Source organism: Equus caballus, chromosome X (genome assembly GCF_041296265.1).
Source record: "Equus caballus isolate H_3958 breed thoroughbred chromosome X, TB-T2T, whole genome shotgun sequence".
Classification (NCBI taxonomy): Eukaryota; Metazoa; Chordata; class Mammalia; order Perissodactyla; family Equidae; genus Equus; species Equus caballus.
This window is the reverse complement of record NC_091715.1, coordinates 88,570,366-88,593,888: the sequence shown is the minus strand read 5'-3', so window position 1 is coordinate 88,593,888 and position 23,523 is coordinate 88,570,366. Positions and strand designations below refer to the sequence as shown.

The window sequence follows — 23,523 nt, the reverse complement described above, 5'->3', positions numbered from 1 at the left end:
ATTGTTCTGGAAATCATTGATTTCTGTCGGTAGCTGACAATTCCCTGATCATTTTTCTGGTAACATCTTACTGATGATGTCATTCTATACCCAACTAATCTGGTTTTCTGAAGCAGTTCTTCTGCTGAATAGACCAATTAAAGAAACTTATATCACTTTCTACAGTGATGGGAGAAGTTTTCTTAACTTCTCTGAATTTCTTTAAGTATGATTTACAGATCAAATTATTTCCCTTGCCTGGATTTCTTGTCGCCATCCTCAGTCAGTATACATTATACAAGGTACAAATCATCCCCAGTTCCCATTTCATTTGTGCAGTTTCTGGCAATGAAGGACCAAGTTGATTTCAGGGCTTTAGACATTGAAATTAGTTGAAGATTTGAAGCGTGTTTTGTTCCCAAAGCTTAAATTACTCCTCAGTTTTGATTAAAATCTGTCATAGTTACAATGAAAATGAAGCAACTTAAGAATGCACCATTGCTACTATGTCCAAGAAACTGTCCAAATAAACAAAAACATCCTTTACTCATTCTCAATTTCATGTATTTATCCATATACATCTTGCACTCACAGATAGTTTCAGAAGCACGTTCTCTGAATAGACAAATGCACACTTATTCCAGAAAGTACGTACAATTTATGTGCACGTAAAAACTTACTGCACAATACTTACTTCAGGAATCTGTACTTTGAAAATAGGGTTCTAGCCTCAGGCAATGTCATAGATGAATGCCCTGCAAATTATTCTATAGTAAAATTGGAAAATGTCAAAATGAGAATATGATGTTAGATGTTATAAAAACATGAAATTCCTACAAATGCTAGAGCACTCCTATATTTCTTTGGGGTAGGCATTCTTGACTTATAATTTATATATAAGCCTAGACTTATTCTTGTCAGAGTTCAAATATTACTAGATTGCCCCAATCTGACATTTACCATGCAAATTGTTAAGGCAATATTATAACCAAAAATTACATAAAGCCACCAGAGTACAGGGTACTACTATTATTATCTAAAATGCATGTGTACTCAGCTCAGAAGCCATTTATAGCTATGTTTTCCTGGCTGTAAAATGCTACAAATTTTCCTTTTTTGAATAAGTTGAGTGAATAGACATGCACTATAAAGACTATACCTTTTACAAGAGATACACTTCTAGTATTTAGAAATTAGATTTCTGTATAAAGATTATCGATGATAATCACATTATCAGCTCTTGCTCTGTCATCTCCCAAGTTCTATTAAATTACTCAATAAAAGACAATAACTAGCAAAACCATTGAAAACCAAGGATATGGAGCAATTCAGTTGTTCATACCCTTGCCAGGGTATGGGGAGAACTCCTACTAACTCTTACACCAGTAGAGGTAGACGGACAAACATATAGGTAGTCTAAAGTAGTCCACCAATGAAGGAAAACAGCACAGGCAGCAAAAATGTAGCCATGAAGAAGCTTCGCCCCTCCTATATCAATTGCCCACAGATTTGTAGCAGCCATCTATTCAGTTCCTGCAGCAGCCAGAACTGCTTCCCCTCACAAGCCCACGGGTGACTCTGCCTCCATCCAATTGGAAAGAACAATTCCCAACGACCAACACAGAAACGAGGGCTGTAGAAGCAGAACACGCCATCTTTTCTACGTACTGGATATAGCCAAAGAATGACATACTACCCAGGATATAAATTGTTCTCCTCACAGGAAATAAAGAACAAACAAGCAAGCAAATAAAAAGTCTACACAGTGAAGACAGGATAGTCTTTCCCTCAGTTCAATAGAATTGCGCCTTTTGGTAGTCTACTGCAGTGCCACTCACTAGCTATGCGACCTTGAGCAAGATCCTTGATCCTTCTGAGCCTCAGTTTCGTCTTTACAATGGATGTGAAATGACTCCCAGTCTTAAGTGAATTATGAGAAATATATATTAAAGTGATGAACATAGAATTTGGCTCATATTAACTGCCTAATAAACACTGTTTTTCCTTCTTGTGACATGTATTAACCATATTTGCAGCATTGCTGTGTACATGGTATATGTTGGACCTAGATTCCTAGAACTGTGATTTAATAATCTTATTTCCAGGAATCTAGTTTAAGGGAATAATCAGATTTTGGGAACTCTTGACTCACATAAATGCTTCCTGCAATGTTATTCAGAACAGTAAAAGTGTAAATATTTTAAATGAGTGAAAATAGACAAATACAATGAAATATAACAAGGCTATTAAAAATATGATTATGAGAAGTTTTCAGTAGCGTGGGAAAATGTTAAATTTATAATATTGCTTGAAAAGTAAGATAAATACTTTATATAAGTGAAAAATACGTTACAAACAACTGGAAAGAAAATAGTAAAATGTTAATATTTTCTTTGAGTGGTAGGAAGTAGGGTAATTGTATTTAGATAAAATACTTTCCTATGATGTTCGAATTGTCTATAAGAAACACATATGACTTTTATGACTAAAACACTGTGAAAAATTAATACAGGCGAGTGCAAACTATTTGTCTCAGATAGTGTGGTTTTACCTGAAAGTTACTCTAGACACCTGCATTAGTCGGCCAGGGCTGCCACAAGAAAGTACCACCGACTGGGTGGCTTGAACAACAAACTAGTTTCTCACAATTCTGGAAGCTAGAAGTCTGAGGCCAAGGTGTTGGCAAGGTTTGTTTCTTCTGAGGCCTCTCTCCTTGGTTTGCAGATGGCTGTCTTTTCCCTGTGTCTTCACATGCTCTTCCCTCTGTACGTGTACATGTCTGTGTCCTAATTTCCTCTGCTTACAAGGACACCATTCGTACCGGGTTAAGGCCCACCATAACGATCTCGTTCTCACTTCATGACCTCTTTAAAGACCCCATCTCCAAATCCAATGGTATTCTGCGTTACTGTGAGTTAGCACTTCAACATATGAATTTGGAGGGACATGGTTCAGCCCATAACAACACCCCTTACTAGATCATTTTTAACCACTTACCTGAACTGACTTCCCATTTCATAAAGGAGTCAATGTCATGAGCAAAATATAGCTAACACGATTTCCTGGAGTCAACTGATTTGCTTTTTTATCCCAACTATGCCACTTAGTACTCATGTACCCTCCAAACATCAGTTTTCCGATCTGAAAAATGGGGGTGATAATATCTGTCTCATAGGATTATTGTGAGTATTAAAAGAAATACGCTATATAAGACAAATATCACAGCGTATAAATGAAAGTAAACATGAAACAAATTTAACTTTCTTTTCCTTTCTTCCATTAGTGAGAACTTCTTCAACATCATCTTCTCAACTATAGAACTTACCAAATTCATTCCTTCTTCCTGACTCTTTTCCCTGAAACAAAATACTGTACCCATGTTTTCAGTTCCACTAACTCCAGCCCCTTTTGGTAGTTGGCTCCATAAAAATGAGCTTGAATTCATAGCTCAGGTCTTTCATTCTGTGTGATCTTGGGACAGTCAGTTAACCTCTCTGAGCTCAGTTTCTCATCTGTAGAATGAGGATAGTAATACCTCCCTCATAGGTTTGTTGTGCCTGACTGCAACCCAACATCTATAAACATTTTGTTGAGTTAATATTGATAATAATAGCAATTAACACTTATTGAGCATTTACTATGTAACGGGCAGTGTGTCAAATATTTTACATCCTTGATTTGATTGAACTTTAACAAGAATCATATCAAGTGGCTCAACATACTCTCTTTATTTTGCATAAGCTGTAACAACATGGCCTTGTTCATCTTGTAACCAAAAAACTCTTATTAATAAAGTAGTCAAATTTTTTTAACATCCTGACAGGAATATAATTTGTGATAAAATGTCACAAAATATTACACCAAATTAAGCATAATCTATCTTGATATATATTTCATTCCCATTTTGAATCCAATGCCATAAGATATTTTCTTGTAAGAGTGAAAAGCAAAATTATTTATATATTATATAAAAACCACAGTGCATAGCCCTGATGTCCTCACTTCTAACGAGAGAACAAGAGGCAGCTTGAAGCGATGGGAAATTGGCATCAAAAGATCAGAAAGGTAGGGACAGTGCTAAAGAAATGAACCATTCTTTGTTTATCCAAAGATGAGTTATAGTCAAATTCACACACAAACACACATAAATGCAAAAGGTGTTGTTTCATTGTTATTAAAATTTTAATTTTTTCTGGATTTTTTTACAGCTTCTATTTTCCCTCCATTAAAATATTCTAATTTGCCTTCCTGCTGAGGCCCATTCCCAATACTGAATTCTTAGTATGAAGATAGTGGACCAAATTGAATAAAAAATTAATCTCTCATTCTAAATAAGAAGAGATGTAACCCACGTATTGTGTGATTATCAGGACTATCACATCGCCCACCACCTTGGATATTACACACTACTCCAACGACATTTTGTTGGCAGATCTTACTCCTTCTCATCACTTCTTTCTCAGTGTAAATGTTTAAGAGTAAGAATGACCATAGGAGCATTTTAAGGAAAACCAATTTGCCTTCTCTGCTCATCTTCTATCTTCGCTTTGAGCCCGTAGTAATACCCTAAATAACACAGTTCTTCTAGACACTAATTTCTTTTACCTCTCAAACATTTCTTATATATTCTATTCTCCATTCACTACATCCTCCATGCTTCATCCACAATGATATTTCTAAAATTCAAACCTGACCATGTGCCTACCCCATTTACAACCTGTTAAACACCCTCCACCATTGTCTTCAGGACCAAGTTCAAATTCTTCAGCTGGCAAGCAAGTTTCTCCATGTTTTCAGGCCTGCACATCTCTCCTGCCTTTCCTTTGTCGCATCACTCTCAAAAGCACTCCTTGCCTCAGAGCTTTTGAACTTGCTGGAATTCTCTCCTTCAGATATCAGAATGGCTTGTACCCTCATCTACGTTTCTAGTCAAATACCACTTGTCAGGACACAGGACTGGGACTAGGGTGAGGCAAGCAAGTCACCCAGGACACAAAATTTAAAGAGATGCTCACTCTCAGGCTTGTGCAAGTGCAGGGTCAGCAACCGTGACTGCCTCCTTAAATTTTGTGCTCTGGGTGCCTCCCATGTCTCACCCTACTCCCAGCCTTCCCACTCTACACTCCTTAATATTGTAACCATGTTCCTGACACAACTTAGCCCTCCTCCCTTGCTTTATTTCCCCATATCATTAATCACTATCTGACATACTTATTTACTTATATATTTGTTAATTTTGCATCTGCTGCCAATACAATGCAACCTCTATAAAGACAGAGTTTTCTTAAGTTTTGTTGACTGCTGTATATCTAGTGCCTAGAACAGTGTCTGGAGCATAGTACGTGCTCAATAAATATTTGTTGAATGAAGGAAGTACAAATCTACTTGTAATTTCCACAACCACCTCTCCATGACTTGCATATGCTGTTCCCTCTGCCAGGAATATCCTCCCTACCTCAATACACCAGATTAGATCCTATAAGCTCTTATAAAAAGATTCAAATCACTTTCTTTTGGAAGCCTTGCCTAACTTGCATTAAGGTTAATTAATTGCCCCCCTTCTGCAACCCTCATGTTGTCACAGTATATTATGGTTGTGCTTCTTGTCTATAGTCTCAACTAGACTGTGAGTTTCTTGAAGGCAGTGAATCCCTGGCCAGGATGGCTTGGCATAACACAAAGTGTTTTGAAGACCCTGAGACATGAACTAGAATCCTGGCTTAGTCACTCACTGGACAAATCACTTAATCTCAGGGAGCATCAGTTTCCTCATCTAACAAAATGAAGACAATTATGCATGTTTTATATTGAGGTTATGAAGGTGAAACAAGGATATGTGCCTAAAGGACCTAGCATTTGCCAAACACATAGTACACACTCAAAAAAATCTCCCCCCACAAGCTCTTAACAGAACCCCAGTTATACAGCAGGTACCAAGTACATGTTTGAATCAATAAATAAGCACTTCCCCTTGCCTGTCCATGTCCTCACAGGTTCATGTCCTAGATCTCCCTCTCCGTGGTGTTCCAGAGGCAGCTCATACCAGTTTAAAAGAGCTGATTGTGTACATGTCTTCTCAATTTTGTGTTCAGTACTGTCTCATTGGTAGCTTGAAGTCGGCAATGGTGGGAGTATTTACACAATGGAAATCATCAAATGCTACAAATCAAGGCTTTCTCCTTTCCCTCCCAAATCATTTTATCAGCACACCACTACCCGATGCAACTTATATACAGCAATATAACAATGGATAAGGAAGACAGCGGAGATGATAATGACTATAATTTATATAACCTATGGTAAATAGAGTGGACTTTGGATGTCCATTAAAATATAAGAGCCTCTAGGTGCGAAAAATGTTGGCTTTCTATAATTCAAATATATTTTCAACAAAAAAAAAATTTTGAAAAAATACATGTGATTTGTGCCAGACGTATTAATTATATGGGGTCTGGAAAGGAGCAAAAATTTGTGGCAGGTATAACCCCTCTCTAGGAGTTAGAGCGATCTGTGTGATCTAGAGCTAGAAGTAGAGAAGTCATATGGCATTTGGGCCTCAGGGACCCCATCTAGTAAACAGAAATGCTATCTTTCTTGATTGAAGTCAGTCATCCAGATCTGACGCTTTTGAAGTCCTTTCTGGAAGCATAGTATAATAGACAGACCCTGGACTAGAACTTGAACTCAAATTAAGAAGACATCACTCTCTAGTCTTAAATCTGCCACTTGCTAGTAGGGTGTCAAGATAGATCATAATTAAAATGGGATACAAACTCATGTCTTCTGCCCTCGATGGGACTATTGTGAGGATAAAATGTAATGATGCACTGGAATATTTTCTATAAACCTTAGCATGCTATTTAAATTATTAATATGATGATAAGGCTGTGACTGTGTGATCTTTGATTCATTTTACTACCAAATAAATTGTCTGCCAGATGAATTTCTGCCTCACTAGGGGGCAGGTTGAAAAAATTGGTACTTGCTAATGAACTTTTTCAATAATTCTTGGCATTGGAAAAATAAACCATACTCAATCCATGTCAATTTTCTTTCTTAATCATAGTGACTGATGAAAATCTCAGGATCTCGCTCTCTTTTCTGCTGCTGGTTGAGAGAAATCGTTCTTCTATCCTGATATCTCTAACAGCTCCTCAAAATACTAGTAGTTAGGAAAACGGAAGTGCGAAGGGAATTACTTGTTGGAAGGAAGGCTCAGTCCTGCCTCATATTGTGGCTTTTCTAGCCACATTTGTTACAGGTTTTGTCAGATTAAAAAGATTATGGACTTACTGGAGAGTTAGCTGTTAAGTCTATTGTCTTTGTTGTGTAAATGCAGTCCCTGCCTTCTCAGAGTTTCTCATATAAAACAGGCACCAATGATTCATTATAGCCGTACAAACACTTAACCAGATCATAAAGGGACGGAACGTACTTGATGTTAGTATAAAGAGGAACAGGATAAGCAACAGAACCAACAACAAAGGGACTTTCTCATCTAGGTTTTACATTACCTGGGAGGCTGACTTCTGGTTCAATTCCCAGTTCTTTAACTGGCACAGCACACTGCCTTGGGCCAATCACTTAACCTCCTTGTGTGCTTGACTCTCTGTGAAGAGAATGAAGCAAAGACACAGCTTAATGTTTATGCAACACTTAGGTCTCCTGGAAGCATAATGCCACCGTGTATTGGTGGTAAGGATAAGAAAACATACTTTTTAAATTTTAGCTACGATTCTGTAGATTCTTAGCGTCCACATGAGAGCATCATATTTGAAGTTTGATACACAATTACAAGTCTTACCCTTGTAATGGCAAACAGTCAAATTGATATCATGCTGCCCAGACTAAAGCAGTCACCAGCTTCTCTTCAAGGATACAGACATTTGCCTTCTGTTAGTATCTCTTTCAAGAGCATAAAAGAGCCTCATCCAATCGTGTGCAGAAAAGGTCTGAATGTTCATCCAGGGTCTTGATACAGTACAAATAAGCCTACTCATCCCCAGACTGACCTAAGCTGACTGTTGCTGGGCATTACAGAACATAATAATACTGGGTATTTAGGAGCATGCAGCAATAGTCAATAAAAATAACTGTCATTTATTGAGTGACTGCAATATGCCAGTTCTTTATCTAGAGTCTTATGTAATCCTCACAGCTACTCTGCAAAGTTAGTATTATTTACCTTCACATGTGAAAACCCTAAAGCTCAGAGAGGTAAAGAAATTTGATCAAGGCCAAAAAATTAGTAAATAACAGGCTGAAATTCATATTAGAATCCAAACCTTTTAGATTCCAAAACCCATGCTCCTAACCAGTAAACCACACTACTGTCTTGTCCGGGATCTGCCCAGTTAAAGATCAACTCCATTTCTTGATATCTCAAAGCATTTTTAACTTATGTACGCAGAGGAGATTTTGATGACAACTTGGAATATCCAGTCTAAACCTTCAATAGACATGTCTCTGAAGTCTTTCTGATGAGGATTTTTAGGCTGGTTAATTTTAAAACTACAGATGAGAGGCAGGCTCCGAGGAGTGGAATTTGCTTGCCCCTTTGTTGGGAAACATTTACATTTCTAAGGGAAACCTCTATCTGTAAAGATGCCTCCCTCTCTGTGCCAGGAAGAAGGGGGATGGCCTTATCTCTAGAAACTCTTAATGCCAGAGGCAAGAACTTAAGTTGGTTGCTGTCTGGCAATCTCATGTAACCGATTTAGGGTGGTGGCTTCTGACCTTTACTTAATCCGATTTGATTCTCGTCTAAAAGTCATGGGATCACCCAATGTCCACACCCCACCTGCACTGATACCATTTGAACTTTTTTTCATGTTCTTTCCTTTGTCTTGTAAAGAGATGACTCACATACCCATGCCTTATAAAATTAGCCCCAACCCTCAACTCAGGGCAGCAGCAGCGGCTCCTCCTGCCCGTGGGCCCTGTCCCCACGCAGCAGCTCTGACTGCCCATGGGTCCTGTCCCCATGCTATTCCACACTATTCTCTAAATAAAAGAGCACTACTGCCAGATCTTGAGAGTCCAAGAAATCTTTCTTTCGACTTCTCGGCTCACCGACCCCGCATCATTTCTGCTAAAGGTTGACAAATAAAAATGGCAAATAATAGGATATATTGGAGTATATGAGGAAGCCATTTGGTATAAACCTAATTTGGCCTGACTTTTTTTTTCCAAAAGGGCCTGACTGTGGCCATTGAGCATGCATTGTATATACATTTCCTATGGCAAGAACAAAGGCCCTTGAGATAAAGGTGCAACTTCCCTACCCCCCCCCCCCGCCCCCCGCAACATTGGCATTTCCTTAAAGATTAAGCATCTTTCCTTAGGCTAGGAACTGATTGCTGCACTCACCTTTGACCACCCAGCTCACCTGTGACCACCCAGCTGGAGACAACAGAGTGCCACCCTGCTGTGTTCACCGAGACAGCAGACCTACCTGCTATTTCCTTCAATCGCTGTGCCGACAGAGCAGTCTCGCGGCTATTGTAAAAGGGACATTTCAATCCTATGTGAAACATCCTCTCTGGGGGTATATAACCACTCTGTGCACCCCACTTCTTTGGTGCCCTTTCTTCCTTCGGGAAGAAAGGCCCCGGGCCATGGTCCTCAGATTTAAGCTCAGAATAAACTCACCCAAATTTTCATTTATAGATTGGTTATGGATTATTTTCATCGACAAAGTAATACCAGAATTTAGGACTACACTTCTTTGATCTGTTAAGACATTATAGTAGGACGCGTGGGCAAGTATCAACAAGATAGAGAATTGTTGGGGAATTTTTTTTTCTTTACTTAGGACAAGTTTTCTTCAACTAAAATTTTATAATGAGATGGAGAAAAATATAGTCACTGGAACCCTCTGTAAGGCAAGGACTGTATTTCTCTGGAAGAAATTCATTGACAAAACACTTTGGGGCATAAATTGAGACAGAGTTTTATGTTACATAAATTGTTCACTGTAAGGACATGGGGACAGGACCCATGGACATCTGAGAGATGGAGCAACTGAAGGCATGAATTCAGGACACACTTGACTTGCCAAGCTTTGCATTCTGTTGCAAGGCTGCGACAGCCTGGAAGAAGAGATGCCTTAGGCTTTGCACAATGGTGCCATCCAGTCACCAGGCCTGCACTCTTGAGGTTGTATTCACCCAGAGATGACATGCTTTTCTAATTTGTGCAAGGATACACTATAGGTTAGAGAAAAATAGTGATCCCTTCTAAATCTATGTTTTTATTATTTTATTTCTTGAGTTTTTTTTATTTTATTGAGGCCATATTAGTTTATAATATTGTGTACTTTCAGTGAACATTAATATATATCAGTTTCTGTATAGATTGCATCGTGCTCTCCACAAATAGTCTAGTTTTTATCCAACACCATACATAGATGCCCCTTTAACCTTTTCACCCACTACCTGACACGCTTCCCCTCTGGTAACTACTAATTTGTTCTCTTTATCCATGTGTTTATTTATCTTCCACATATGAAGGAATTCATGCAGTATCTCATGTCTGGCTTATTTCACCGAACATCATACCCTCAAGGTCCATCCGTGTTGTTGCAAAAGTCATGATTTTGTTTTTTTTATGGCTGAGTAATATTCCACTGTATATACACCTCACATCTTCTTTATCCATTCATCAGTTGGTGGGTACTTGGGTTGCTTCCATGTCTTGGCTATTGTGAATAATGCTGTGATGAACATAGGGGTGCATATATCACTTTGTATTGCTGATCTTGTGTTCTTTGGATAGATACGCAGTAGCAGGATAGCTGGACTGTTTTTTTTTTTTAAAGATTGGCACCTGAACTAACATCTGTTGCCAATATTCTTTGTTTCTTCTTCTTCTTCTTCTTCTTCTTCTTCTTCTTCTTCTTCTTCTTCTTCTTCTTCTTCTTCTACTTCTTCTTCTTCTTCTTCTTCTTCTTCTTCTTCTTCTTCTTCCTTCTCCTTCTCCTTCTCCTTCTCCTTCTCCTTCTCCTTCTCCTTCTCCTTCTCCTTCTCCTTCTCCTTCTCCTTCTCCTTCTCCTTCTCCTTCTCCTTCTCCTTCTCCTTCTCCTTCTCCCCAAAGCCCCCCAGTACATAGTTGTATATTTTAGTTGCAGATCCTTCTGGTTGTGCTATGTGGGACGCTGCCTCAGCATGACCTGACAAGTGGTGCCGTGTCCGCACCCAGGATCCAAACCAGTGAAACCCTGGGCCACTGAAGTGGAGTACATGAACTTAACCCCTCAGTCATGGGGCCAGCCCCTGTATGGTATTTTTATTTTTAATTATTTGAGAAGTCTCTGTACTGTTTTTCATAGTGACTACACCAGTTTGCATTCCCACCAGCAGTGTATGAGGGTTCCCTTTTTCTCCACATTATCTCACAACACTTGTTATTTTTTGTCTTATTACTTATAGCCATTCTGACAGGTGTAAGGTGATATCTCTTGTAGTTTTGGTTTGCATTTCCCTAATAATTAGTGATGTTGAACATCTTTTCATGTGCCTCAGCCATCTGTATATCTTGTTTGTAAAAATGTCTGTTCAGATCATCTGCCCAAGTTTTGATCAGATTTTTTGTTGTTGTTGAGTTGTATAAGTTCTTTATATACTTTGGAAATTAACTCCTTGCCAGATACATGATTTGCAAATATTTTCTCCCAGTTGGTAGGCTGTCTTTTCATTTTCTTCATGGTTTCATTTGCCTTGCAGAATCTTTTTTAGTCTGATGTAGCCCCATTTGTTTATTTTTTCTTTTGTTTCCCTTGCTTGAGTAGACATGGTATTTGAAAAGATACTGCTAAGACTGATGTCAAAGAATGTACTGCCTATATTTTCTTCTAGGAGGTTTTTTTTTTAAGATGCTATTTTTCCTGTTTCTCCCCAAAGCCCCCCAGTACATAGTTGTGTATTTTTAGTTGTGGGGGCTTCTAGTTGTGGCATGTGGGATGCTGCCTCAGCATGGCCTGACGAGCGGTGCCATGTCCTCGCCCAGGATCCAAACCGGTGAAACCCTGGGTCGCCAAAGCAGAGCACGCGAACTTAACCACTCGGCCACGGGGCTGGCCCGTTCTAGGAAGTTTTTGGTTTCAGGTCTTACATTCAAGTCTAATCCATTTTGAGTTAATTTTTGTGTATAGTATAAGATAATGGTCTATTTTCATTCTATCACATGTGGCTGTCCAGTTTTCCCAACACCATTTATTGCAGAGACTTTCCTCTCTCCATTGTATGCTCTTGGCTCCTTTGTGGAAGATTAGCTATCCATAGATGTATGGATTTATTTCTGGGCTTTCAACTCTGTTACAGTGATCTGTGTGTCTCTTTTTGTACTAGTAGCAGGCTGTTTTGATTACTATAACTTTGTAGTATATTTTGAAGTCAGGGATTGTGATGCCTCCAGCTTTATTCTTTCTTCTCAGGATTCTTTTGGCTATTCAGGGTCTTTTGTTGTCCCATACAAATTTTAGGATTCTTTGTTCTATTTCTGTGAAGAATGTCATTGGGATTCTGATTGGGATTGCATTGAATCTGTAGATTACTTTAGGTAGTGTGCACATTTTAACTATGCTTATTCCTCCAATCCATGAGCATGGAATATCTTTACATTCCTTTATGTCTTCTTTATTTCTTTCAATAGTGTCTTATAGTTTTTGGTGTGGGTGTTTTACCTCCTTGGTTAAATTTATTTCTAGATATTTTATTCTTTTTGTTGCAATTGTACATGGGATTTTATTCTTGACTTCTGTTTCTGCTAGTTCATTATTACTGTATAGAAATGCAACTAATTTATTTATTTTTTTGAGGAAGATTAACCCTGAGCTAACATCTGCTGCCAATCCTCCTCTTTTCGCTGAGGAAGACTGGCCCTGAGCTATCATCCGTGCCCATCTTCCTCTACCCTATATGTGGAACACCTACCACAGCATGGCCTGCCAAATGGTGCCATGTCTGCACTCTGGATCTGAACCGGCGAACCCCAGGCCGCCGAAGCAGAACATGCACACTTAACCACTGCGCCACTGGGCCGGCCCCACAACTAATTTTTGTATGTTGATTTTGTACTGTTTAACTTTGCGGTAGTTGTTGATTATTTCTTATAGATTTCTGGTGGATTCTTTAGGGGTTTCTACACATAGGATCATGTTGTCCACAAACAGCAAGAGTTTCACTTCTTCCTTTCCAATTTGGATTCCTTTTATTTATTTATTTATTTTCGCCTAATTGTTCTGGTCAAAACCTCCAGTACTATGTAGAATAAGAGTGGCAAGAGTGGGCACCCTTGTCTTTTTCTTGCTCTCAGAGGGATGGCTTTCGGTTATCACCATGAAGTATGATGTTGGCTGTGAGTTTGTCATACATGGCCTTTACTATATTGAGGTACTTTCCTTCTACACCCATTTTATTGAGAGTTTTTATCATAAATGGATGTTGGATCTTGTCAAATGCTTTCTCTGCATCTATTGAGATGATCATGTGATTTTTATTCCTCATTTTATTAATGTAGTGTATCACATTGATTGATTTGTGGATGCTAAAGCATCCCTGCATCCCTGGTATAAATCCCACGTGATCATAGTGCATGATCCTTTTAATGCATTGCTGTATTCCATTTGCCAATATTTTGTTAAGGATTTTTGTATCTAGCTTTATCAGTTATATTGGCCTGTAATTTTCCTTTGTTGTGTTGTCCTTGTCTGGTTTTGGTATCAGGGTAATGTTGGCCACATAGAATGAGTTAAGAAGCATTCCAATGTATTCAATATTTTGGAATAGTTTGAGAAGGATAGATATTAAATCTTCTTTGAATGTTTAGTAGAATTCTCCAGAGAGGCCACTTGCTCCTGAATTGTTTGTTTTGGGGAGGTTTTTGAATCTCTTTACTTGTGATTGGTCTATTCAGATTCTCTATTTCTTCTTGGTTCAGTTTTGGAAGGTTGTATAAGAATTTATTCATCTTTTCTAGGTTATCAAATTTGTGGGCATGTATTTTTTCATACTATTCTCTTATAATCCTTTGTATTTCTGTGTTAATCATTGCAATTTCTCCTCTTTAATTTTTAATTTTAGTTATTTGAATCTTCTCTCTTTTTCCATAGTGAGTCTGGCTCAGGGTCTGTCAATTTGGTTTATCTTCTCAAAGAACCAGCTCTTAGTTTCAATGATCAATTTTATTATTTTTTCGGTCTTTATTTCATTTATTCCTTCTCTAATTTTTAATATTTCCCTCCTTCTGCTGACTTTGGGCTTTGTTTGTTCTTCTTTTTCTAGTTCTGTTAGGTGTAGTTCAGGATTAATTATTTGAGATTTTTCTTGTTTGTTGAGGTAAGCCTGTGTTTCTATAAATTCCCCTCTTAGTACCACTTTTGCTACATCCCATAAGACTTGGTATGTTGTATTTTAATTTGTCTCCAGGTATTTTTTGATTTCTCCTTTGATTTCTTCGTTGATCCAATGTTTATTCAGTAACATGTTGTTTAGTCTCCACATATTTGTGACGTTCTCAGCTTTTTTCTTGTAGCTGATTTCTAGTTTCATAGCATTGCAGTTGGAAAAGATGCTTGATATGATTTTAATCTTCTTAAATTTATTGAGGCTTGCCTTGTTTCCCAACACATGGTCTCTCATTGAGAAGGTACCATGTGCACTTGAGAAGAATGTGTATTCCACTGTTTCTGGATGGAATATTCTATATATATCTATTAAGTCCATCTTGTCCAGTATTTCATTTAAGGTCACTGTTTCCTTGTTGACATTATGTCTGGATGATCTATCCATTGATGTAAGTGGGATGTTGAAGTCCCTTACTATTATTGTGTTGCTGTCAATTTCTCCCTTTTGGTTTGTAAATAGTTCCTTTATATACTTTGGTGCTCCTGTGTAAGGTGCATATATTCATAAGTGTTATGTCCTCCTTTTATCATTATATACTGACCCTATTTGTCTCTCATTGTCTTTTCATCTTAAAGTCTGCTTTGTCTAATATAAGTATGGCAACACCTGCTTTCTTTTGATTGCAATTTGCTTGGAGTATCGTCTTCCATCCCTTCACTCTGAGCTTATGTTTGTCTTTAGAGCTGAGAAGTGATTCTTGGAGGCAGCATATTGTTTCATCTTGCTTTTTAATCCATCCAGCCACTCTGTGTCTTTTGATTGCAGAATTCAATCCAATGTTTCTTTTCCCTTGTATTTCTGATTCCCATTTCAGTTTGGTGGTTTTCTGTGATGGTTTTCTGATTTCCCTTTACTTATGATTTGTGGCTCTGCTCTGATTTCTTTTGCTTAGTGGTTACCATGAGGTTTCCATAAAAGAGCTCATAGATGAGACAGTCCTTTTTCTGATAGCCTCTTATCTCCATTAGCCTAAGCAGGTTCCATCCCTTTCCTCTTCCCCCTTCTGAGTTATTGTTGTCACAAATTATTCTTTTTTCTGTTGTGAGTCTGTGGCTAAATTGAAGTGTTTAGAGTTATTCTTGATGCTTTCCTTCTCTTTATCTTTTATGTTATAATTAAGCCTTTGGTAACCTATTCTGATATAGAGCTTAAATTTTCTGATTCTATCTGTCTATTTATTTCCTTGGTCAAGGCTTTGTAAATCTTTGCTTTTCAGCCTTACATATCCTGTAAGGCAGGCCTATTGCAATGAACTCCCTCAGCTTTTGTTTTTCTGGGAAAGCTTTTATTTCTCCATCATATCTGAAGGATAGTATTGCCAGATAGAGTATTCTTGGCTGAAAGTTTCTGTCTTTCAGGATTTTGAATATATCATTCCATTCTCTCCTAGCCTGTAAGGTTTCTGCTGAGAAATCTACTGAAAGCCTGACAGGGGTTCCTTTGTAGGTTACTTTCTTCTGCCTTGCTCCCCTTAAGATTTTTTCTTTGTCCTTGACGTTCACCAGTTTTACTATTACATGCCTTGGAGAAGGTGTTTTTGCGTTGATGTAATTATGAGTTCTATTGATTTCTTCCTCTGGTTTGGGAGGTTCTCAGCTATTATTTCTTTGAACATGCTCTCTGCTCCTTTCTCTCTCACTTCTCCCTCTTGAATACCTATAATCCTTATGCTGCATTTCCTAACTGAGTCAGATATTTCTCGAAGAAGTTCTTCATTTTTAAAAAATTTTAGTTCTATCTCCTACTCCACCTGAAACATTTCTATATTTCTATCCTCTAAATCACTAATTCTGTTCTCCATAACATCAGCCATGTTTTTTGTGGTTTCTAGATTATTTTTTGTCTCCTTAATCTTGCTCTTATCTCCAGAATTTCTGGGTTTTTTTGTTTTTTTTTTTTTTTTTTTTTAGAGCTTCAGTCTCTGGTTAAGTCTTCCTTCTGCTCATTAATTTTATTCTTGAGGTCATTGTAACTCGTTTGAAACTCATTTTCTTGTAACTCATTGAGTTTCTTTATGACAATTATTTTGAATTCCCTGTCATTTGATTGTAAATTTTTGTGACTTCAGGATTGGTTTCTGGAGACTTGTCATTTTCCTTCTGCTCTGAAGTGTTACTGTAATTCTTTATGGTGTTTGATGAATTGATCCTTTGCCAGCACATTTGTGGTAGTATCAGGTCACAGATTCCACCTGCCACTGCTGTGTTTTCTGATCCCGCCCCCATCTGCTGGGACTTGTACTGATAGGGCTGCTCTGCATTTGTGTGGCCTGGCCACAGCTGCTTGGTGGGTCATGCACACATGCACAGGCAGTTCACGCTCCTCTGGACAGGACCACTGTGCTCAACAGTGGACTGGCTGAGCTGCTAAGCTAGGTGGGAGAGGAGGGGCACTTTTTTTTTTGTGCTGGCCAGCTCTGCACTTGCTTGTGGGTACCTTGGCTGAGCTTCTGTGCTTGGTGGGCAAGGTTCTTTCATGGGACTGAGCCACCACCACTCAGTGGGGAGCATTCCTATGGGCGAGGCCACAGCAGCATGGTGCATGCTTCCATGGTCCAGGTCACCACTCCAGAAGTATTCACACACAGACCAGGCTGCTCCTCCTCCTCTTAAAATCACCCTGGTTGCAGTGTGAGGACCCACAACCTGTATCACTGCCTCTGGGGTCAGGGAGGGATCTGTTCATCCAGTTCCACCACTTCTGGGGGATCCAATCCACCTATCTTCAGATGAATGGCTGTGTTCTCTGGCATCCCATTATGCTGTGAAGGGAATCCTCTGTTGGTTAATAAAAGTCCCTTTGGTTGTAACTTACAGGGGAGAGACAAAGGGAACAACTCTGCATTGTTGCTGATGTCACTCACTGGCTACCATTTTATTCTTCAATTCTTAGCTAATATCTATTTCAAACTTTCTGCTAAAGCTTTATAAACGTTGTGTGGTTTGATCTTCACAACAACCTACAACTATCTCCATTTTATAGACACATGCTCAAAGCCACACAATTCTTAGGGGCAGAGTCTGTATTTGTACACAGCTTTGTCTGACTCCAAACATGCTTTCATCTTTAAGGCTATACTGCCATCACAATATCAACATTGGCTTTTGTCCATAGAGTAAACATCTCCATGTATTGACAAAATAAAAGGTGAAAATACAAAAGCCTATCTATTGCTTGTTTTATATACTTTGAGATGTATAGCTAGTTTGCTGATTTGTGTATTTGCTCATTATAACTAAGTCAATCTTGACCCTCCCATGTTTAGTTCACCAAAAACAATTTCACATTTGTTGACATAAAGTCATTTTTATCCAAATTTTCCTAATACAACTTTAATACTAAACACACAGAATTGTGATAAACTCAAATGGTTCTGGAATACTGTGTGCAACTAATAAATACAACACGATGACTTCAGTAAAATAAAATTATGTATATACAAGTATCACAATGCCTTAAAAACATTGTCTTAAATGCAACATCATTTACCTAATGTCCTTTGAACTATTTCAAAATTAAGATGATTTCAAAATTTCTGCCATAGTAATTATCTTTGATAATAATTCCCCACCCACAGTCTCCAATGCTCTTTATCAAAGAATTTTTAAACATCAAGTACAGACCAATTGATCAAGATTCAGAAAGCCTTCTGAGATAAAGACAATTCCTGCTTTGTAAGTAGAAAAGTGATTAACGTCAAAGTATTAATAAAAGAGTCAAAAACAATAAGAATTTCTGTCAAAATTCTCATGCATATTTCCTGCAATGATCTAGGAAAAAAATATATTAGATAGGATCCCACAGATGAGTAATATTAGTAGATGTAATATTATTTGGAATCACTGTTAAAATATTCAGATCACTAAGGTATTTTTCAGTAAATTACAATCAATATGCCAATGTAGTCTAGTATCTTGAAACTTAACTTCTCTGAGCATCTAGTTTGTGCGGGAAAGACTACCACGAATCTCCCACTTTGGTTTGAGGTTTCCAGAAAACACCCATAATTTATGTCATGTATTAACAGCTATGATTTTAACTTTTATGTATCATGGCCTATAAAACCATCTGTACTGAATAGGTATCTAGTTTCACTGCTGCTTATGAATTGAACTCAATGAGTGTATATATGCCTTGCTTTTTTGTTGAAATTTCATTCTAATTTTTCCCTAGCTTCAGCATTTAATCCATTCTAAAAGTCTGATTCCAAAATTTAAAAAATAAGCAGTACATGAAAATGAGGTACAATACTTTAATACAATATAAAAGAAAGCCACATGACCAATCCTGAAGCTATAATGACTGCATTTTGTTCCCTGCCCATCTATAAAATGTTTCAGTGCTAGACCTATTAAAACCTCCAAATATGTTATCAAGTAGAGTAAGTAGAAAGTCTGAATCTATTATTTAATATAAAGATATCTGGAATACACACACACACACACACACACACACACACAAGAAATGATCTTTTACTTTATTATGAAGGAAAAAGCCATCTAGTGTCAGTTGGACAAGAGTGTGTATAGTTCCATGTTTCTTACCTATAATGATTTTGTCTTTTTAATCATACTTCCTGTGTTGCATCGAAGCGTATTGTGAACATCTGTCAAATTTGCCTGCTCAGCATTCCTTATTCTTTCTTTTAGTAATAGCATCTGATTTTCTTTTTAAGAAGCACCCTTCTGTTAACTATCGAAATTCGTATCTATTGGGTGGGTTGACATCATTCATTCCAGAGCTCCGAGCCTCATTCAAAGCCAAACTGGGATAATGGGCCTGGGATATGGCTAAGGCCTGAACAATGAGAGTAGCACCTCCCCTTGGGTATAGCAATTGTTTCCGTGGTAGGCACAAGAACCAAGCTAAGCCAATGTAAGTCCTCACTGAGACTTTTGCCAAAATTATTGGGAAAGAGGAATTTTCTTATACTTGAATTTCAAGCAGTATAGACGAAATAAAGCATGGTAATATCTTTGCTTATATCATAGGGAGGGCCTAGTGGAGAATAAAGCTAGTGTATGAGGAAAAAGAAAGAATTCTAATGACATTCGTTAAAACCCTGGACTCTAACATGCCTAATGTCTATTAAATCCTTGAACTTCTCAGTTATGAGCCAATGTATTTGCCTTTCTGTTTATTCTAGTTTGAGCTGTCACATGCCACCAAAAGCACATAGGTGAGTACACAGCACTCTTTTTCTTTAGCAGATTTCTTCTCCTTCTGTAGTCTAAATAAGTTACTTTCGGTAAAATTTTTATTTCCCTATTTTATGAAGAATGAACCATATGATACAATTATCCCTCTCATAATCACAAAATCACATTAACTTGGAAAGGTTCCTAAAAGAGATAATTTAGTTCTTTTAGCTGCCTCAAGACAGCATCGTGCTCTTACAATCTCAGGAAAACAGTGCTTAACCCTTGTCATCAGGATTCCCAGAAAAGAAAAAATTACAACTTTTCCTCAAACTATCCTCAATTGATTAGATTTCCAACCTATGGGCTTTGGAGCTGAATGTAGGCCAACTAAGCAGGGCAGTTTGAAATTTCTAGCCTCATTCAAACCCAAACTAATAGGCCTGAAACTTGACAATGCAAAAACATCTGTCCCCAGTGACAAGATAAATTTGCTTCATGAATTCCTATATAATATCACTACACACAAAATGGCAAAATTCTGTCTCAGGTAATCTGGTTCATTTAGCAGAAACAAGGAAACTATAAACCACATACCAGAAGAGCCTAATTTAAAGGATTATCTTAACGGTGAAAAGCAAAGAAAATCACAACTGGTTTTCCCAGATGCAGTACAAATAACAGTTCTCCAAATACTTCAAAGTTTCCTTTTTATCCACAGAACAAAGAATGACAGAGAGTAAATAACACATGCATGTCAAGATTCAGATTTCACCAATATGACTGACACTAACTTCCTTTAGTCAAAGCCAAGTATTCTCAAAAAAATTCTCCCTTGGGAATGAATGCTAGATTGGCATAACCAATAACTTGGGAGTACTTCCATGTACAAAATGTATTCATTCCTCCTTGCACTGTTTCATTCATTTGAAACAATTTGGAATCAGTCTGAAGTTTTGTTACAGTTAGAACTTTAATTGACATCTTTATAACTCTCTCCTTTTTCAGTCCATCTATATTTCTTTGTCTTTTCCCCAATCTGCTGTTACTCTTGTCCCACTCTCTTTGTCTAAACCTTTAATCAGCCACTTTACACTCATTAAGAAGGGAATTGTCCAAATATCTAATAGTCATCTCAACTACTATAATGCTATTGCTTGTGTTAAATATCACCCACTCATGATAGTGTCTCACTGCTCTCACTGACACAGCCTGAATTCATTTCCCGGTCAGGGAACCACACCAACCATCTGTCGGTTGTCATACTGTGGCAGCTGTGCGTTGCAGTGATGCTGAAAGCTATGCCACCAGTATTTCAAATACTAGCAGGGTCACCCATGGTGGACAGGTTTCAACAGACCTTCCAGACTAAGATACACTAGGAAGGAGGACCTGGCCACCCACTTCCAAAAAGTTTAGCCATGAAAACCCTATGAATAGTAGCAGAAATTGATATAGTGTTCGAAGGTGAGAGGATTGTGCAAAAAGACCAGGCGGGGTTCCACGCTGCTCTACACAAGGTCGCTAAGAGTCAGAATTGACTCCGTGGCATTAATAACAATGTGACAGTATCATAAAGTGATTTTTAATTGTACACTCTAATTTCCTAGGGAGAATCAAGGTTTCCCTTCACCTCTACATACACGCAACTATTCTCTCTCTCTCTGCCTGCCTTCCACCCTTCCTGCCTCCTCATCGGTCTTTCTCTTTCCCTGGGAAATTATCTTATAGGTTGCATTGGTAAGGATTATTTTCAAGATAAGCTAATAAAAAAATCTGACAAATAATGTGTTATATATGTAAACATTTATTATTTGCACTTAAAAAGATATCCACCCGTAAGTAAGCAGTCCAAGGCTAGTAATGTGGCCCCACTATGTCAAGTGTCTTCTCTTTTTCTGCTGTTAACTCTAGGCAGGACAAAAGGGGACGGGCAAAATACTCATTGCAGCTGAGTCTCTCTCTCTCTTTTTATCAGAAAAACAATAGCTGCCCTACAAGCCTCACAGGTAAAATCCACTTATATCTCTCTGACCGAAACAAACTTACATGGCATGCCTAGTGGCAAGTGGGTCTTGTAAATGTAGCTTTCCCTCATGAAAACGAAAAAGGCACTATGCCACTTCCTTCCAAAATTAGGGCTCTCTTAGTAAGGAAGAATAGGAGAACAGATGAGATGGCCCTGCCCTTGATTAAATTAGAAGACCCAAGTGAAAAATCAGTGAAAGAAAGCATGAAATGAGCAACTTATCCTAGATATTAGGGAAGAAGCGCATGTCTTATTTGCTTTTTTTAATCCTACCTCTGGAAAATGTGAGCGAGACTCAAGGATAGCCCATGGAAAAAGGGAGACACATCTCAAATTAGTCTGTGTGCTAAACAGATAGATGAGAGCTCATGAAATGGGAGATGACAAGATTGAGATTCAGAGCCCTAACCATTGGCCTATGCTATTCTTGGTGTATAACACTCTGAACAACTAAGCAGATTAAATAGCAAACATGGATGTTACCATTTTAAATTTTATGATTTGGATATCTCATCTAAGCCACGTTTAATATAACTAACAATGGGAACTGTAGGAGGAGATAAACCACCACTTCCCAATATAGTTTTCTGATTAATGTGTTCCTTACTTCAAGTTATGGCCAATTTATAAATAATACGAACATTTTCTTTAAAATTCTCTAATTTGGCCATGACTGGCCATTAGCAACATGGACGAGGGGACCTTACACTGACTTCAAAGATGAATAGGCCCATGGTATGAAGAGACCAGGAAACAGTGCAGGAAATGGCTTCATAAAGGGTCCACACTTACAGAAGGCCTTGGATTTTCTGATTTCACGTTTTTTTGGTATCTGATTTTATCCATGAAAATGTGAAAACTGACAGAATATTGAGTTAGCCTGACATTCTCTTACATCAACATGCATGGGACTCTAAGCATTCTTACCGAAATGATGCTGTGGCTTTAATCAAAGAGTGATGCGATAGAAAAGAAAGAAAATGTAAATGTCACAAGCCAATCCAGAAGCCAAAGCATCATCATTCCTTTGCAGCGGGCGGCGTTCCTGGCTGCACTGCCACCTGAGGCAGTCCCCAAGTCGACAGGTGCTGCATGAAATCAAAAGAGCTAATATCCCTGCCGTTTCCTGTTCCCATTAAAGTGACTGAGGACGAAATCGTTCTCGATAACTACTCTTCTCTGCTTATCACAATTTATGGTCCATCATTAATTGAATATTTTTATAGTTGACCTTTCGAATATTTTGCATTTAGAATGACTGGTCATTTCACCTGCTCCCCATGGGTTAGTGAGAGTAGGCACTCTGGAAAAACTCGCATGGAGGTGCTATATCAGAACATTGAAAAGGTTAATGATTTAGTTGTTGATATTTTCTACAGAATATAATTCTCACATATTTTTAATGGGTGATAGAGCATTTAGTGATTAATGTTAAATACCTAATAATAATGATTAGGACTGCTGGGTTAAATTATGAACAATTCACTTATCTGGGAACAAAGCACTAAGAAGACATCAAGAGTACAATGCAAAAACAATGGCCTATAATGGCCTCCAGCATTGCATACCTGTGGGAGAAAAGTAAGGTTGTGTGGCAAATTTATAGAATACTAAGATTTGAAGAAGCAGTTTGATTTGTATCAAACCACTCCAAACTCTCCGAAGTGAAATGACAATATGGCAGACTTCAGCATTTTGGCAGCTTTCATGGTAGAATAACCTGTCAGTAGGACTGATTAATTCATTCATTATTAAACAAACATTTAGTGCCTATTGTGTGTAGGACATTGTACTCACTAATTTGGAGTAATGGGTGTGAGGTGGTTGTGACATACCTAGTGGTGTGACTGGGGATAAGGATGAGGTGAGACATGGCTACATACAGAGGTTTGTTAATGGTGTCACACAGAATGTGCTGTGGCACAACTCAGATCCCAATGAGCATAAGTCCCCTCAGTCTTTCAGCCCAAAA

The 23,523-nt window shown here is 38.1% G+C and overlaps 1 long non-coding RNA gene across 4 annotated transcripts in view; it reads right to left on the bottom strand.

Moving 5' to 3' along the window:
• The window catches only part of LOC138921827 (uncharacterized), a 158,760-nt gene that overhangs the window by 41,759 nt on the left and 93,478 nt on the right, over positions 1-23,523 (bottom strand). For all 4 annotated transcript variants that reach the window (XR_011434708.1, XR_011434710.1, XR_011434709.1 and 1 more), the window contains one exon: positions 7,494-7,588. This is a non-coding gene — a long non-coding RNA (uncharacterized lncRNA). The remainder of the gene's footprint in view (positions 1-7,493; positions 7,589-23,523) is intronic.